General features: G+C 39.3%; 1 protein-coding gene across 2 annotated transcripts in view; it reads right to left on the bottom strand.

Moving 5' to 3' along the window:
- LOC128871755 (ceramide kinase) overlaps positions 1-18,801 on the bottom strand; it is a 41,276-nt gene that overhangs the window by 11,124 nt on the left and 11,351 nt on the right. The window contains exon 1 of one of the 2 annotated variants that reach the window (XM_054113805.1): positions 7,570-7,639. The exons of the other annotated variant lie outside the window; for it this stretch is intronic. The gene's annotated coding sequence lies outside the window, so the exon portion shown is untranslated. Of the gene's footprint in view, positions 1-7,569; positions 7,640-18,801 lie in introns of those variants that run through there. 2 annotated transcript variants of the gene reach the window in all.

Below are 18,801 nucleotides of genomic sequence, written 5' to 3' on the forward strand. Positions count from 1 at the left end.
TTTAGAATCAGCAAGCTTCAGAGCTTCAAGTGTTTCGCATAAGAAAGTTTGTATGCAATTAGCCCGCCCAGATGTTTATATTCGTTCACAATCCCTCTAACTGTGGATGTAATCAAAACCAATATCACCAGTTGGGAAAAGCCGGCCCAAAAATGGTAATCTAGATTTATACCACATACATTCTATTTTATTATTATTTTTATTTTGCCTTTTATTGAATGAACAAAGGGTCAATTCACACGTGATCTTGTAATTGTACGCAAATAATGAGAATTTTTTATTTTTATTGATTATTTGCATGCAAGCGAGCTGAGCTTTTAGCTGCTTCTGAGTAACTATGCACTTTGCAAAGAAATGCATGTATTTGCAAAAATAAAACGAAGATTATTAAAAATAAAGTGCGCAGTTTCAACAGAAATTCATGAGGAAACTGCGTCAATCTATATACATATGTACATATGTATAGTGGGAAGTAAATATTCAGTAGGTATGCTATACATATAGCATATATAGGGTGGGCCATGTAAAATTTGCTTTTTGAATCGACTATTATTTTGAAGATTGAACATTGTCATTTAGGAATGAAAAATAATATCGTTCAAATGACTGCCACGACTGGCTTTACAGTAGGCCATTCGATCAACCCAATTTTTAAGCACATTTTCGATTGTTTGGGCTCCAATTTCATGAATGGCAACTTCGATTTCGTGTTTTAAAGCATCAATCGTCTCTGGATGGTTCGCATAGCATTTTTCCTTAACTGCTCCTCACAAAAAATAGTCCAACGGGCTTAAATCACAGCTCCGAGGCGGCCAATTGATATCGGCATTTCGGCTGATTATTCGGTTTTCGAGTGTAACTTTGGCAGTGTGACAAGTTGCACCGTCCTGTTGAAACCAAATGTCGTCCATGTCATCCTCTTCAATTTTTGGAAACAAAAACTCGTTTAGCATGTCACGGTAACGCTCGCCATTTACTGTAACCGCGGCTCCTCGCTCATTTTCGAAAAAAAAAATGGCCCGATGATGTCGCCAGACCAAAAACCGCACCAAAAAGTGACTCGTTGTGGATGCATTTGCTTCTCTACAGTAACGTGTGGATTTTCTGAGCCCCAAATCCGACAATTTTGCTTATTGACGTAGCCATCGATGTAAAAATCAGAAAATAAGAAGAAGACTCACCACTTTGGAAATAGGTTTTCAATATTTCCCAATTTTGTTCAGGCGTATAGCGTCCCATTTCGTAAATGTCAAACCTTTAAGTAAATTATGAACACATTTGACATGTCATTTGTGTTACCATTCTCAAAAAAATAGGTGGTTCATAAAGCAAACGCTATATGGCCCACCCTGTATATTCATTTTTTCTTTTTTTTTTCTTTTTCTTGTAAAACAATTTGACTTCGAGTTAAAATAAGTAATTTTCAAGGAGTACAACAGAAATTTTGTTAATTGAATATTAAGAAGATAAGTAAACAATATTTGACACTACTCTTGAATCATTTCTACACCAGTCACAGGGATTAATACACTAGTGTATTTTTAATAATCCAGGACAGTACGGCTCCATTAACCTTCATTTGGTCAATCCGTTGAATCAAAAATGATAAAACCTGGTTATGAATGCCGACTGGCAGCAGGGTGGACTTTCCTTGTTGTTGTTGTGGTTGTAGCAGCATATATGTACATTCCTCATACATGTACGAGTAATGCTAATAAAGTGAGAGTCCTTGGCCGGATATGAATACGGGCAGTTTCGGTAACGTGGAATCGACTGCTGTGGTAACTGATTAAAATTAGACAAACTTTTTAAGCAAAAAGATTTACTTTTAAATCGGTTAGATGTACGAGTATATCAAAGAATATTTAAAGGGACAAGAAAAATGGACGATAAGTAGTAAGGTTTTTGTTTTCTACGCGTATTTTTGTAGCGGGTAAAACCCTAATCAAATTTGTAATTTTTCTAGAAATAAGTTTATGGGGTAGGATCTGGAGGGAAATTGCTTATAAGATCATTTTAAAACTCGTCTGCAGTTTTAAAACGATCGTATAAGATATTTCTGCGAATAGGTTGAACGTTTCAAAATGTGAGCTTGCATGGATGACGACTTGTCGAAAAAGTTCATTTAACTTTAAAAGAAGGTCGAAAAACCCCCTAGGAGTAACTATTCTCTTGAGTTATTGAATCTTGAAATTTAACCTATTTATTCATTTCTTACGAGTTGCAATTAAAGAGGAAAATAATCGATGAGCCATATTTCAACGGTAAATTGTTACTAAAACTTTTCTTAAATGACAGTTAAGTGGAAAATATTTCTTTTTTATAAAACTATTTTACATTCATAAAAATTAAAGAACTTTATTCAAATATTCGTATGCCAAAAAATCAAATATTTACAACTGCCATTTTTCAGATGTCCACATTTCTGTGTTCGCTAGTGTTCATCGGTGCATATGTGCAATCGTTTACAATAACACTGTGTAGGCGGAGAAATCCAAACTATCACTGGAGCTCGCATAAGTACATACAGTGACTCACAAAAGTATTTTGCATGAGAAGACAAATAAGTTCACGCTTCAATTCCTGTATATTTTTTAAATTCATTTGTTAATTATTTCATAAATTCTTAAACATAAACCTTATATCTACATAAACAATGTATTAAAACTTTAAAAGAAAAATATGTTCCAATGTAAACGTAAAAAAAGTAAAATAAAATAGAATTCATTGCTCACAAAAGTATTTTGCTTTTGACTAGGTGGTGTACAAATATACTAATTTCTATTAATTCAATATTTCGTATGATAACCATTATTTTTGGAAACTGCTTCCAAGCGCCTTGGCATAGATTCTATTAACTTGCGACAAAAGTCAAGAGGTATTTTTTCCCATTCTTGGAGTAAAACATCTTTAAGGTCACTTTTTGACGAAATTTTGTGTTCTCGCACTCTTTCTTCGAGATAGGCCCACAGATTTTCTATGGGGTTGATATCGGGACTTTGGGGAGGTGTTGGCAAATGTTTTGTATTAAAAAGTATCCACATTTTGACATCACGAGCTGTATGCTTGGGGTCGTTGTCGTGTTGAAACAAAAAGTGGTTAGACGACATTCCCATTTTTTCTGCACTGGAATGTAAGTTGTCTTTGAGAATAGACAAATAAAGATGTTTATCCATCGTTCCATCTATAAACACCAGCTTTCCGACTCCTTGGACTGACATACAACCCCACACCATGACGGAACCTCCACCGTGCTTAACAGTGGATTTAACATTTTTTAATCGCAGCTCTTCATTTGGCTTCCGCCATACCATACGACGTCCGTCCGGACCAAAAATGTTGTATTTGCTTTCATCACTAAATATGACGGTTTTCCAAAACTAAAAACTTTTGGTTTTATAGGTGTTGGCGAATAAAAGCCGCTTTGCTTTATTGACTTGTGAAATCAGTGGTTTTTTCCTTGCTGCACGACCGTGAATATTGTTGCTTCTGAGGGCTCTGCGCACTGTCTCATCGAAAACTTCAATCTGAAAGGTTGCTTTTATTTTGTCATTGATTTTTGGGGCTGATAAATGTGGGTTTTTGCGATTTTCTTTCAATATTTGGCGTTCTTCTCTCTCAGTTAGCAACTTTGGTCGACCAAAACGGGTTAAATTTTCTAAATTACCGCGTTCTTTACACCGTTTTATTACATTTTCTATCGTTTGGCGGCAATGACTAAACATATTGCAAATATATTTCGTAGATTTTCTTTCATTATGGAGATGTAAAATAATTGTTTTTTCAGCTGTAGTTAGTTCTTTACCCTTTGGCATTTCCGATATGCACAGTACCACAATTACAAACGAAATGAACTCAATTACAAATAAAATTGATTATAATACGCACTTGTAGCCACAACTTCAGCGAAAACAGAAAAAGTAACTGAACTGCGTCCAGTAACGGTATCTATAAACAATAAGCAAAATACTTTTGTGAGCACACATTTTCATTGCTACGCACGTTTTTTGTTATATGCACCTAACGGTACAATTTTTGTGCATGATGTGTAGCCCAATTGCTAAGACAGTGCTCAATAATGCGTGTAAGTATTATCATTTTTATTTTCGGATACTTAGTACATACAAAATCTTAAATTTGTACATACGCGCTATTATGCAAAATGCTTCTGTGAGCCACTGTATGTATACTTATATATTTCCAAAGGTATCGACACAAATTGTTACAAATCGACAACAAAAGCACGCAAAAGCCGGCAAAACGCAAAACGGAATGATGGCAGCGGTTTTCACGATATAAACAGTACTTCGAAACTTGTACATGTGGGCTCGCTTAATTTCACTCCCTAATATGTCAATAAAGGTAGAAAAGATATAAAAAGAAGAAATAATCGTTAAAACGCATTAAAAAACATTTTTATTTCATATAAAATCGTACAAAGTCTAAAGTTCCGCATCGAGTGGCAAACGTGAAGGTACAACAAAAAAATTAATATACTTATTTTATATTAGCTGTGTTACACATACATACAAACACACAAACACATGCATAAAGTACAAAAGTTTTAAAAAAGTAATCATTAATGTCAAGTTCAAGTACAAAGTTGTTCACCTTCGATTGCGGTAGTGATGCATTGTATGTACAACAACACTTCCACATCTACGAATGCACTCAGCTATGCACTGCCATATCTGCGAATAAGATAACAGTATCTAGTGAATCTTTATTTTTCTCTTGGATATAGAAGCATATACATACTTATGTATGCATGCATATGTGCATACAAATAAGATTGACGGGTTTGTCTGTGATTTTAAATTTTACATTTGTTACACTTCAACGATGTTAACTCGTTTGCGTCGTCATAAACTGGCGATATGTACGCAAAAAGCTGCAAAGAACTGAACACAAGCAATTAAGAAACCTGCTAATCTTGAAAAGTTCCACCTAGCCAGTAACATCTATGTACGTTCCATTGTTCTTTGTTCGTTTTTAAGTCGCTGAAACTGGCTAGAATGATATTTGCTTTGTTTACGTACATATACATACATATATATATAGGGTTACTAAATATTTTTTATTTTTCGCTTGTCATTTGTAAACTTCATTAGTATACATTTCATCATGGAACGCTACACACTTGAGCAACGATTGCAAATCGTGCAAATTTTTTATGAAAATAATCGTTCTGTTGCTGCTACTTTAAGAGCATTACGGCCATTTTACGGCCCATTTAACAAGCCCTCCCGTTTTGGGTTATGTGAAGTCATTGGTCTACAGTAACAAGCCGGCGACGATTTGTGAGCCAGAGCCAATATTGACCGCGGAAATTGCTGGAATTTCGGCCGATTTATGCAAAAGAGTGGTCGAAAAATGGGTTCAACGATTGGACTTCGTAAAACGTGCATGCGGTGGTCATGCAAAAGAAATCGAATTTCATACTTAAATGTATATGTTCAAACTCGATAATAAAAAAAAAGTAGTAAAAAAGTCAAACCGTTTGTGTTTTATTCAAAAAAGTTCAAAAGTTGAAGCGCTCTTACTGAAAAACCCTATATGTATACTCGTACGTACATATACTTATGTATGTAGATGTTTTAGTTACAACTCCATTAGTGATAAAGGCCAAGCAGAGGTGATAATAAAAGTAAGTATATAAATGCCAACGCTTGGTTGGTTAGTAAAGACAACCTTACTCATAACACTGAAAGTTTTAAGGTTACACTATGCGAAATAGCTTATGGGACACTGAAAAAATGTTTTTTTATAATAAAATAAATAATCAAAGCTTAAATCTTTTTATCTTTCGCCATAAGGAAAGAAAACAAACTTAAGAATAAAGAGATTTTAAAGGAATTTTTTCAACTTTTTAATGTAAAAATTAAATAATTTTCAAAAGTGTAAAAGGAAATAGATATTTGCACAAAACTAATATTAAACCCAAGAAACAATAATCTAAAGAAAACAGCATAAAATAATATTTAATAGCTCAGTCGCCATTGCATCGAGTTTACGAGTAACTGACGGACACCAAGGACGATTTTTGCCCATTCCTATTAAATAGTCTTTTTAAGGTGCAATAGGCTAATAAACTTGCGCCCGCCTTGATAAACTTGCAACTATGTTAGAAGAAAAATTATGAAGTTGTTTTGTCCCATACAGCTATTTCATTAGTATATATAGAATCTCTAAATTAAAGTAAACAGGGCACAGCTTTCTGCAAAAAGGTAAATCTAGAATACGATAAAATGTTCCGTCTTGGATACAAAAAATCCTAACACTTAGAATTTTTCAAACAACCAATGGAAATGTTCAAGGTGTTGTTAATAAAATGTATGCTGTGTTTGAAACTAGACTACTCCATAAAATCGACCGTCTAAATTAGTATCCATCTTTTTCAATAACTTTATATGGTAACTGTCCAGGTCAGTACCCAAGTATATACTATGCCGAGGAGGTATACACTTCCGCGGCCGCAGTTACTAAGGAAAAATGGCCATAAATCTTCCAGATCACAGATCACTCTAAGAACCATCAAACACGGAATTTATAAAATCGAAAAGACACGGAATTTATAAAATCGAAAATCGAAAGAACATTTTACTTCCATATTTCCAACACGGTCCAAGGCAGCATTTATTAGCTGGAGTACGAAATGGGTCACTTTATCCTTGAACAACGTTTCGAAGTATTGAAAAGTGGTCGCCAAAAGTCACATCTGCACTATCTAAACTGTACATTAATCTACCCACTGATTGGTGTGGTGGGTGGAGGCGGAGTAGGCATGGCACAAGTGTGTTACAATTTTTTGGTTGCGGGTTACGCATTTGGACACAATAACCCGAAATCATTGAAAATGAACCTTATAGTAGAAGATCCGGCCATAGAATGACCTTCATCCATCACGTTACGGGTTGAAACATATTTTTTTATAACATTTAATATTTCACAAAATATATTTCGCAAAGGTTGCCTAGAAATTCCTGTGCAAAGTATAATTAATTAATAATTAAAAAATTATTATTTTTTTTTAAACTGTGCAATTATTCCGTTACGTATTAAAATGTATACTAATCGTAAGTATGTAACTTGTGCAACATGCAGCTACTGGGTTGCCTTATTTTTTCTTGTGCAGGTATAAGGTAGCCAGGTGTATACAGGTAAGTCACAGTAGTAATTTGCAACTATCGAGTTACGCAATGAAACTTGTATCAAATTAAAGTTAATTTTATTGCAAATATTATGGTATAGGGTTGACTGCGGAAAACTTGTGCAAAGTTCCGGTTGTCGATTTTTACTGGCTGAGTATGTGCGACAGAGAGGTCCGAGAAAAATATCTAATGCGATAAAAAAGGACGCAGCATAACAGCTGTTTCACCCCCTAAACTGGATGGGTGAAGGTCATTATGGCCGGATCTTAGACTATTACCCGAAAAAATCATTCTTTTTAGTAGTCATTTACTTTATTTTTTATTTAAGCTTATTTAAAACCATATTTTTAATTTCAAGCAAAATAACAAAAAAAAAAAGATCTCGTACGGAGCACGATCGGTCGGAAGAGCCACTCACCTTGTTCGCCTTATAAAGAACAGTTCAACAATACCGATCGATAAAAACAACACCCGTCTACTAAAATGAAATAAGCAAATAAATAAAGCAGCTCAACGCGAAAGGCAATCAAACAAACTTTTAACAATAGTCATACCGAGCAGTAGATGTGAATACATATAAGTAATGTACGAGCAAATGTACCCTCTAGGAAAATCTCGATAAAAAAGGATGCACCTTAAAATAAAACATGTAACAATTTAGCAGCTTTGTGAGATATAACGCATGAATATATTTGCCAAATAAAGCCAAACTCAATTTAGTTTTCACACTGTTGTTGTTTTATTTAAGTTTATTTTCTTATTGTTCTATAATTTGAGTACAGGAGCCTTGCCATTTGTCAAAATGAATCTCAAACATTGTTAAACTAAAAATCAAACCGCGCAATTTCACCTCAAGCGCAAGAATACGGAACTTGTGGGTTCTCTGCAGGGCATACATAAGTACACGTGTGAATAAATACATACAAAGCTCAGACAAACTGGTTGTGTGTAGCGCGGTGTGAAGTTACTGTAGGTGCAGGTGCGGTGCGGACACAACCGAGAACAAAACGGTGTCTGTTGTGGACATTTACATTGATACAGTCAAATGAGGTGAATAATACAAGTCGACAAATCAATATGGAAGTGGAATCGTAGAAGCTACAATATTTACATACAACCTAACTAATTCTCTATACAAATGTGTATTGTACAAACATATGTACATATGTGTGTATGTATGTATGTGCATACGTATATACGACCCAATTTTTTTGGGAGAGCATTTTTTGACGTGTGTGGCCTTTCTATGGAGTTCATTTTTGTATGCTTTTTCTGCTTGCCTATAATAAATGAAGTGCAAACATTCAGCGGCTGCTGCTACTTGCTCTTATCACCTATAATCATCAACACATTTTCACTGAATTTTGTTTGTTGTTTCGTTAGACAGCAATTGTTTATAAAATTTATGTTCTATCGCCAAGTATTTTTATTATATTTTCTAAGCACACACACCCTCAAAATAGTCTAATTAAGATTACTGAGTTTAAATTTAGAACTCCGTGATAAAAATGATAAATTTGTTACTTAAAAAGCGTCGCTTTTTAGTACAATTATCGGTACTTAACCGAACTCACTTAAATTTTGAGTACTTCAGCGAAATATAGAACTACAAGTACGAGTACTGTTCGCACTTACATATTCATATCTAAATAATACCGAAAAGATTTTACTTTCACTTCAGCTAAATATAATATAATTTGGATGCACAGTATCATGCCCTTCCTGTTGAATGACGCAGAAGCATGAATAATGGCAACATCCTACGAGGCGACAATTGAATATTCCCAGAGAAAGATTTCGTGGAAGATGTATGCATAACTTGATTTTCATCAATAGTAACTATTTTTCATTAAGTTACAATTTTAGGAAACAAAATCCAAAGTGAACTTATCTTCGACGATTTTCGCAAAAAAACAAACAAACCAACTAAAAAAAAAAAAAAAATAAATAATTGGCGTACACTTCTGTTAGGTGTTTGGCCGAGCTCCTCCTTCTATTTGTGGTGTGCGTCTTGATGTTGTTCCACAAATGGAGGGACCTACAGTTTCAAGCCGATTCCGAACGGCAGATATTTTTATGAGGAGCTTTTTCATGGCAGAAATACACTCGGAGGTTTGCCATTGCCTGCCGAGGGGCGACCGCTATTAGAAAAATGTTTTTATTAATTTTGCTTTCACCGAGATTCGAACCAACGACCTCTCTGTGAATTCCGAATGGTAATCACGCACCAACCCATTCGGCTACGGCGGCCGAAACCAAACCAACTTCTTCAATATAATTAAACCCGCAGCATCTGAAATAAAGGGTCTTCCAATAACAGGTGTTACAGGTGAATGGATTGCGCTATCGAGAGATGATTAACGATTTTTTATGGCCGGAATTGGATGGTATTGATCTGGACAACGTTTATTTTCAACAAGACGGCGCTACGTGCCACACAAGCAACGAAACCATTGATCTTTTACGGAAAATTTCCCGGACGGCGTTATCTATCGCAGAGGTGATCACAATTGGGCACCGAGATCTTGTGACTTAACACCTTGTGACTTTTTTCTTTGGGGCCACGTGAAAGAGAAGATCTACGCCAACAGCCCAGGGTCGATTCAAGACCTCAAAGATGGAATTCGTGAGGATATCGAGGACATAGGGCAGCCACTTTGCAATTCGGTTATGGAAAATTTCATGAAAAGGATATTGTCCTGTAAGCGTGGTCGTTGTGGTCATTTGCCTGATGTTATTTTCCATTATAATGTTATTTTCTTTATAATGAAATAAACATCCGATTTATATTAAAAAATAGCATTTTTCTTTGAATCTCAAAATATCACCTCTTATTCAAAAACCCTATACTAGGCCGATTACTAAATTATGCAAAAATAGTTATAGTTCTTATTACCTCATTCAGGCAATTAGCCAACTTGATCTGCAAATACATGCCTTGAAACTTCGAATTAAAAAAAAAATCATGAACACATTTTCATCTCAAGTGCGTTCAAATACATGAAAAAATCATAAATAAAATTGGAAGGAAAATGGCTATGTATAGTGAAATTATCGCAATTCCAAAAACAAAAAAACAAAAAAAATGGGGCTGATGAGCTCTGCTCTCAATAATCCTAATACTATGATTGCTATTTGACTTAAAGGAATGAATTTTGTGAAATAACTTACATTACAAATATTTTGCAGACAATCCTAGACGCTTCTGCAGTGGTTAGAAAGCCTATATTTAAGGTTGATAGTAAGTACATGGCAAAGCGAATAGGTTTGGTGGTGAACGAGGACAAAACGAAGTACCTCCTGTCATCAAACAAACAGTCGGCGCACTCGCGTATCGGCACCCACGTCACTGTAGACAGTTATAATTTCGAGGTTGTAAAAGACTTCGTTTATTTAGGAACCAGCATTAACACCGATAACAATGTCAGCCTTGAAATCCAACATAGAATCTCTCTTGCCAACAAGTGCTACTTTGGACTAAGTAGGCAACTGAGCAGTAAAGTCCTCTCTCGACGAACAAAACTAACACTCTACAAGACTCTCATTATGCCCGTCCTAACGTATGGCGCAGAAGCTTCGACGATGACAACATCCTATGAAGCGACGCTTGGAGTGTTCGAGAGAAAGATTCTGCGTAAGATTTTTGGACCTTTGCACGTTGGCAACGGCGAATATCGCAGACGATGAGCTGTATGAGCTTTACGACGACATAGACATAGTGCAGGGAATAAAGATCCAGAGGCTACGCTGGCTGGGTCATGTTGCCCGAATGGATACAAACGCTCCGGCTTTGAAAGTATTCGATGCGGTACCAGCTGGTGGTAGCAGAGGAAGAGGAAGGCCTCCTCTGCGTTGGAAAGATCAGGTGGAGAAGGACTTGGCTTCACTTGGTGTGTCCAATTGGCGCCGGTTAGTACGAGAAAGAAACGACTGGCGCGCTTTGTTAAACTCGGCCAAAATCGCGTAAGCGGTTATCGCGCCAATTAAGAAGAAGAAGTAAGTACATGGGCTAAAACTAATCTTCTTAGCCTTCCACTTGTCTGTGACTAGATTCCTGGATTTCTCGTTGCAAATATAAAATCTTGCTCAATTCTCTATTTAAGGAAAGTTGCTAAGAAAATGTCCTATCCCGAGACATTACAGAAATTATTCTCGTTAAATTCGATGCTTTTAAGCATTTTTGAGCACACATTCTTCATGCTAAGCCTATGGCCAGAACCACTTAAGCAAACCGCCGTCCGGGCTACATCACATCTACTTTACAGTTTTATTTTCAGAGTGGCAAATTATGAACTTTCGACTTTCATAGCGGTATTTAATTTAGATTTATGTTGATTTATAAACACATTAAAGTTATTAATCCCAGTTATTTTTGTTTGCACATAAACTGTACTGCTCAGAAATACCTCTCCATACATACATACATACATGCATACGCGCGTAAATATAGCAATACATATCTCTGTACATTGTTTTGCCAAATGACAGCTGGGTGCCTACTTGGCATGCAAATCATTTTTACGCGATTAATAAAAATTTAAAACGCGATCGCTATTGCTAATTGTTCACCCAAGCACCATAATCTTTAAATAGCACTCATTCACGTAAAAAAACATAAAATTATATTTTTCGCAAGTAGGAACTGCAATACATTCAAGCAGACATAGTAAGTACATACATATGATATATGCAAACATATACAGGGTGGGCCATATAGCGTTTGCTTTTTGAATCTTTTTTTTTTTGAGAATGGTAACACAAATGACTTGTCAAATGTGTTCATAATTTACTTAAAGGTTTGACATTTACGATATGGGACGCTATATGCTTGAACAAAATTGGGAAATATTGAAAACCTATTTTCAAAGTGGTGAGTCTTCTTCTTCTTTTCTGATTTTTACATCGGTGGCTACGTCAATAAGCAAAATTGTCGGATTTGGGGCTCAGAAAACCCACACGTTACTGTAGAGAAGCAAATGCATCCACAACGAGTCACTTTTTGGTGCGGTTTTTGGTCTGGCGGCATCATCGGGCCATTTTTTTTTCGAAAATGAGCGAGGAGCCGCGGTTACAGTAAATGGCGAGCGTTACCGTGACATGCTCAACGAGTTGTTTTCAAAAATTGAAGAGGATGACATGGACGACATTTGGTTTCAACAGGACGGTGCAACTTGTCACACTGCCAAAGTTACACTCGAACTTTTGGCTACCGTTTTTGAAAACCGAATAATCAGCCGAAATTCCGATATCAATTGGCCGGCTCGGAGCTGTGATTTAAGCCCGTTGGACTATTTTTTGAGGGGAGCCGTTAAGGACAAATGCTATGCGAACCATCCAGAGACGATTGATGCTTTAAAACACGAAATCGAAGTTGCCATTCATGAAATTGGAGCCCAAACAATCGAAAATGTGCTTAAAAATTGGGTTGATCGAATGGCCTACTGTAAAGCCAGTCGTGGCAGTCATTTGAACGACATTATTTTTCATTCATAAATGACAATGTTCAATCTTCAAAATAAATAAAAAAATTTGAAAAAATTTTGATTAGTTTTTTTTTTTATAGCCGATTCAAAAAGCAAATTTTACATGGCCCACCCTATATGTACAGTGACTCCCAGCTTATTTGATGCAGGTACTACTTTTTTAGAAAAAAGAAAATGACTCGATGTTTATTAAATTTAATAAAAACAATGTATACGACTTGTAATGAGATATGTATGTACTGCTTACCACTGCAGAAAGAACAATAACAAAAACAAAGCTTGCTGAAAAAACATAGAAACAAATAGTTTTTTCATCAAAATATGCTCACAGCTTAAATGATGCAGTGTATTTTATATTTTCTCTGAGAATGCAATAACGGTGAAATGTATTTTTTTTCTGATTAGCTTAGCGTCTAAAGTCATTCTCAAAAAATGTTTGTAAAGAAAAGTTGAAAAAATGTAAATTTTTTAAAATGGGAAAACGGACCTCACTTGAAAAAAAGGAAGACGTTATTCGCCATTATAAAGCAGACAAAAGCCAACGAAAAATTGCAGAAATTGTTGTTGCTAGTTTCTCAACTGTCCAGCACATTATAGAAAGGTTTCGTCACGAAAACAAGATAGAAGATAAGGGCAGATCTGCGCCAAATAAAATATTTAATGATGCAGATAAGAAGTGGATTGTTTGCAAAATTAAAAAAAACACCGATTTAAACGCTCCAAAATTAACGAACGAAGTGGAAAAATACTAAGGCAAGGTCTGTAACCCTGAAACTGTTCGTAGAGTTCTGCGCGAAGAAAATTTTCATGGAAGGACTGCCCGAAATAAGCCGTTGATTAATGCTCGTAATAAAAAGAAAACAAAGAATATACTTTTGCAGACAACATTGGAACAAAGACATTTCGTTCTGGAAGTCCGTTGTTTTTGCGGATGAAAGCAAATTTAACCTTTTCAGGTCTGATGGGAAGTGCGGATAAAATGGGCATTAGGGATTCGTTTAGGTTATACCAAGACAGCGATCCCAAGCATACGTCTGGTATTGTAAAAATTTAGCTTATCTGGAACTGCCCACATGCAGTACAGACACCTGCACAGAGTCCAGATATCCACGTTATTGAGAGTTTTTGGTCAGTGTTGGAAAATAAAATAAGAAACCACAATATTTCTAATGCTTCTGATCTGAAACGGGCACTACAAGAAGAATGGGATAAAATTAGTTCCGATTATAATTAAAATTATTCCCGATTAAAAGCAGTTCTGAATCAAAAGGGATACCCCACTAAGTATTAGCCGTAATCATGAAATCGAAATATTAATGCGTTGAAGTTTTTTGAATACTTTTAATTTAGTGCATTATTTAAGCTGAGACCTCAAACTGCAACTGAATTATTCTAATTTGCCATATCTTTCTTATGAAGAAACATTATTGTTATTTTTTAAAACATGTTTTTTAACAATGAAAAATATAAGATGTTTTTTATAATGGAAATACCATGAAATATATTTGATATTTTAATGCTGCATCAAATAAGCTGCGAGTCACTGTATATGTATGTATGTATATATATGTACAAAGAAAAGTTTATAGATAACAATTTTTATCAGTCTTAACTAACGTTTGTATCATAATTTAATGGTGTCACATTGGAGAGCTGCGACATATGTGAATGCATACACATACATACATATGTGCTATACTCAAGCATATAATTTGAAACGGCAATAACTGACTAGACGAAGCCAAACCTAAATACAGGCTGGTTCTCATTCCCATGGCAGCCGGTTCTACGTTACCGGAATGACTCGGGTTTTTATTCCCGACCAAGGGCTGCCGCCCCAGTTCACTAGCCCTGTCTAGTGCACCGTATTTTACCCTAAACCTTTCGTCACAGGAGCAACTCATTGCAGCCAGTTTGCTCCAAATACTTCTCTTCCGGGCTGGCGTCGAACCCAACCCCGGACCTGAAGTATTTTACTGCTGCATTTGCCACAAACGGCTCCACCCGAACTCCACCTCGGTTAGGTGTAACCAGTGCAACGGGTGGTGCCATCTTAAGACCTGTTCAGGCCTTAAGACTCACAGGGAGTGGTCCACAAGGTATGTGGCCACGTGTTGCTCCCGCCCACAGGCGGTCACCGCCTCTACGGCGACACTGCCCTCAGTGCCGGCACATCACACTGCCGCCACTAACAACACCTCAACGGCCAGGAGCCCCCAAGAGCAACACGACTCCCTCTCCAACCCACAACCCTCCTGCTCCTACCCCAGTGCGGGGACAAACCAGCAGCTCTTGGTCCCCCGCACAGTCTGCTCCGTGTGCCAGACCGTAGTACCTCGGAACCTGACAACTGTCCAATGCAGTTCTTGCAGTGGCTGGTGTCACTTTCGGAGGTGCTCCGGCCTGCACACCACCCGTGAGTGGACACGCGACTACGTTGCCCCCTGTTGCAGAGCTCTGCACCCGCAACCGCCCACCGTGGCGCGGCCACCCGACAACATCAGGCCACTCCCCATTTTGCGGAACGCACAGCAGGACCAACGCAGACAACATCACGCATCCCTCACCCCCCGAATTACGACGACCCTCCCGCGAAGCTTCAAGCTTTTGCAACTGAACTGCAACGGACTAACGAGTAAGATTGACGAGATAGTCGACTTCATGAGTCGGTTCGGAATTAAGATAGCTGCGGTCCAAGAGACAAAACTGCACGCTAGCTCCCCCCTGATTACCAGGGACGGCTATAACGTGCACCGAAAGGACCGCGAGCGAGACAACGGTGGTGGCCTAGCGTTCATAGTACACCATTCAGTGCAGTATCGTCTTATTGATGAAGGCATCGACCGCAGGGACAGCACCTTAGAACGTCAAGGTATAGCTGTCCGGTCAGGCGATGCCGAGCTCGAAATTTACAATATTTATATACCCCCTGTCACCTGCTGCCCGGCAGGATATCTCCCCGATATTGGTGCGCTCATCAGGGGAGAAAACCGATTGGTAGTAGGTGACTTTAACGCGCATCACGATCTTTGGCATTCAAGCCTGCCAAATGATCGTAGGGGACAGCTATTGGCAGAGCAGATAGACGATTCGACGTTCAGCACTGTAAACGACGACGCCCCCACTAGGGTAGTGGGCAATTGTAGCAGCTCGCCTGACATAACAATTGCTAGCGCTGGACTGATAAATAGCATAACCTGGCGACCTATGCTATCGCTTGCATCAGACCACTTGCCCATTATCATCTCGATCGAGAGACCCGCCGATTTTGTTTCCGCGGATCACCGGTCATATATCAACTTTAACAAAGCTGATTGGACCAGATTCGCGGAATTTACTGAGAACATCTTCGCAGCCCTACCCACTCCCACCGATGTGCGCGCAGGCGAACGCGCACTCCGCAAGGCGATTACAGCCGCCGCGGCTCGCTTCATACCTGCTGGACGGATCCGGGAATTACGTCCCAATTTCCCAGCCGAAGCAGCCGTTATGGCAAACGAGCGTGACCGTCTACGCCAGGCCGATCCCGGGGATCCTCGTATAAAGGATCTCAATTTGGAGATCCGGCAACTGGTCACCCAACATAAGCGGACCAAATGGGTAGAGCATCTGAAGTCCTGTAACTTCACCTCTGGTGTGAGCAAGCTCTGGTCCACCGTAAGGTCCCTGTCGAACCCGACGAAGCACAACGACAAGGTGGATATCACCTTCAACGGTCGTACTTCGTCGGACCCGAAGAGATGCGCGAGCTATTTTAGCCGGCAATTTATATTGCATCCTCCGGTCGACAGATCCAAACGTTGTGCCACCAGACGGCTGCACAAACTGCCCTACAACAGTGCACCGCTTACTTTCACCAGTGACGAGGTTCAGGGGGCCATCAAACACATGAAACCATCAAAAGCCATTGGCCCCGACGGACTAAACATGCTGATGCTGAAAAAGCTGGGTCCATTGGGAGTAGAATATCTCACAAAGGTCTTCAACCTGTCTATGGCCACTCTCATCATTCCTGATAAGTGGAAATTAGGGAGAGTGGTCCCACTGCTGAAGCCTGGGAAACCCGCCAACCAAGGGGAGTCGTATCGTCCGATAACTCTCCTTTCCCCAGTAGTGAAGACACTTGAGGCCCTTCTACTCCCACTCCTCACTCAACACCTGACTCCAGCCCCACACCAGCATGGTTTCCGTAGAGTGCACAGTACCACCACGGCACTCACCGTCATAAACACCCAGGTAAACCGCGGCCTTAACCAAAACCGCCCCTGCGAGAGGACTGTCCTAGTAGCGTTGGACCTACAAAAGGCTTTCGACACAGTCAGCCACGCCACGCTACTAGATGACATTTTACAGTCGACACTCCCGCCAGGGCTGAAGAGGTGGACCGCGAACTACCTGAGTGGTCGTCACTCGTCGGTAGTATTTCGAGACCAAACCTCAAAACAGAGAAAAATAAAGCAAGGAGTACCGCAGGGTGGTGTCCTTTCACCCTTGCTTTTTAATTTCTATATTTCGAAACCCCCCCAGCCACCAGAGGGAGTCTCACTGGTCTCATATGCCGACGACTGCACGATAATGGCGTCGGGCAATGACATTGATGGCCTATGCTCAAAAGTAAACGACTACCTCGCCAGCCTTTCTCGCTTCTTCACTGCGAGAAACTTAAAACTTTCTCCCACTAAATCCACGGCGACCCTATTTACCACCTGGACAAAGGAGGTCAAGCTGCCACTTCAGGTACACGTCGACGATACCCCAATTCCGACGATAAACAACCCCAAAATTTTGGGAGTCACCTTTGACAGCTTGCTCTCCTTTTCGGCGCACACAACCGCTATTGCAACGAGAGTACAGAATCGCAACAAGGTCCTCAAGTCGCTTGCCGGCAGCACTTGGGGCAAAGACAAAGAAATGTTGCTGTCGACTTTCAAAGCAATAGGCCGACCGGTTCTAAACTATGCCGCGCCTGTCTGGTCGCCTGGAACCAGTGATACGCAGTGGACGAAGCTTCAGACCTGCCAGAATACTGCCATTAGGACCGCGACAGGATGTCTCCTGATGTCCCCTATCTACCATTTACATGACGAGGCGCACATGCTCCCGGTTAAGGAGCATAACAAAATGCTCGGCAAGCAGTTTCTGCTTGGGTGTCACCGCAGGCCTCACCCATGCAGACACCTGCTCGAGCCTGAGCCACCTCCCAGGCACATCAGGAGACACTTCCTCAACTACGTGGACGAGATCCAGGACAAAACGGACAGACCTATCCAGGATCGGACAGTATACAGACAGGCTATTAACGACATTCATCGGGAGACACTTACCACCTTCCTAAGCTCCCGACCCCCGAATGCCGTTATCGGAGTCCAACCACCACCTATCGCAGACGAAGAGCTCCAGCTTCCTCGAGAGTCCCGCGTAATCTTGGCACAACTACGTTCTGGATATTGTAGCAGGTTAAACTCCTACCTATCCAGAATCGACCCCGACATACTAAACATATGTCCTGCATGTGAAGGTACCCCGCACGACACTAACCACCTCTTCACATGCCCCATCAAACCCACTCATCTAACACCTCTCTCCCTCTGGACCCAACCCGTCGAAACTGCCAGTTTCCTGGGCCTACCGTTAGATGAGCTAGACGAAGACGACCGGTAATTTACACTACACTGACAGGGCGAAGATACTGCTACAACAACAACAACAACAACAGGCTGGTTCTTTTAAGCATTTTTCAAAAAAGCTGTTAACTGTGCAATGGTGTATTTTTGCAAAGCCTTAGCAAAAGTAAAACGAGTAATACATTTAAAACTATGTCCACTGCGTCGTAATCATCTTCCATTCCTAAATCAAAAATAATTGACTAAAATCATGCACTCAACTGGGTAATTTCCTATGTATGTATTGTATATGTGCAGACTAACAAGAAAAGCAAAAATTTGAGATTCTCCCAATAATTTTTCACAAACTCTAGAGATATTACTCGATTAAAAAAGGAGCAGTTCTTAACTAGGAGTTAGCAGATTTTAAAGCTTTCGGCTGACTGCAGTGAAGCGGCAAATACTAAATTGACAGTAAGACGTAAAGGACCTAAGCTGGGTTCCGGGACAAAAAGAAGTTAATGAGAGGGCTAACGAACTAGCCAAAAAAATTGTTTATCTGAA

Source organism: Anastrepha ludens, chromosome 2, assembly GCF_028408465.1.
Source record: "Anastrepha ludens isolate Willacy chromosome 2, idAnaLude1.1, whole genome shotgun sequence".
In the NCBI taxonomy this organism is placed as follows: domain Eukaryota; kingdom Metazoa; phylum Arthropoda; class Insecta; order Diptera; family Tephritidae; genus Anastrepha; species Anastrepha ludens.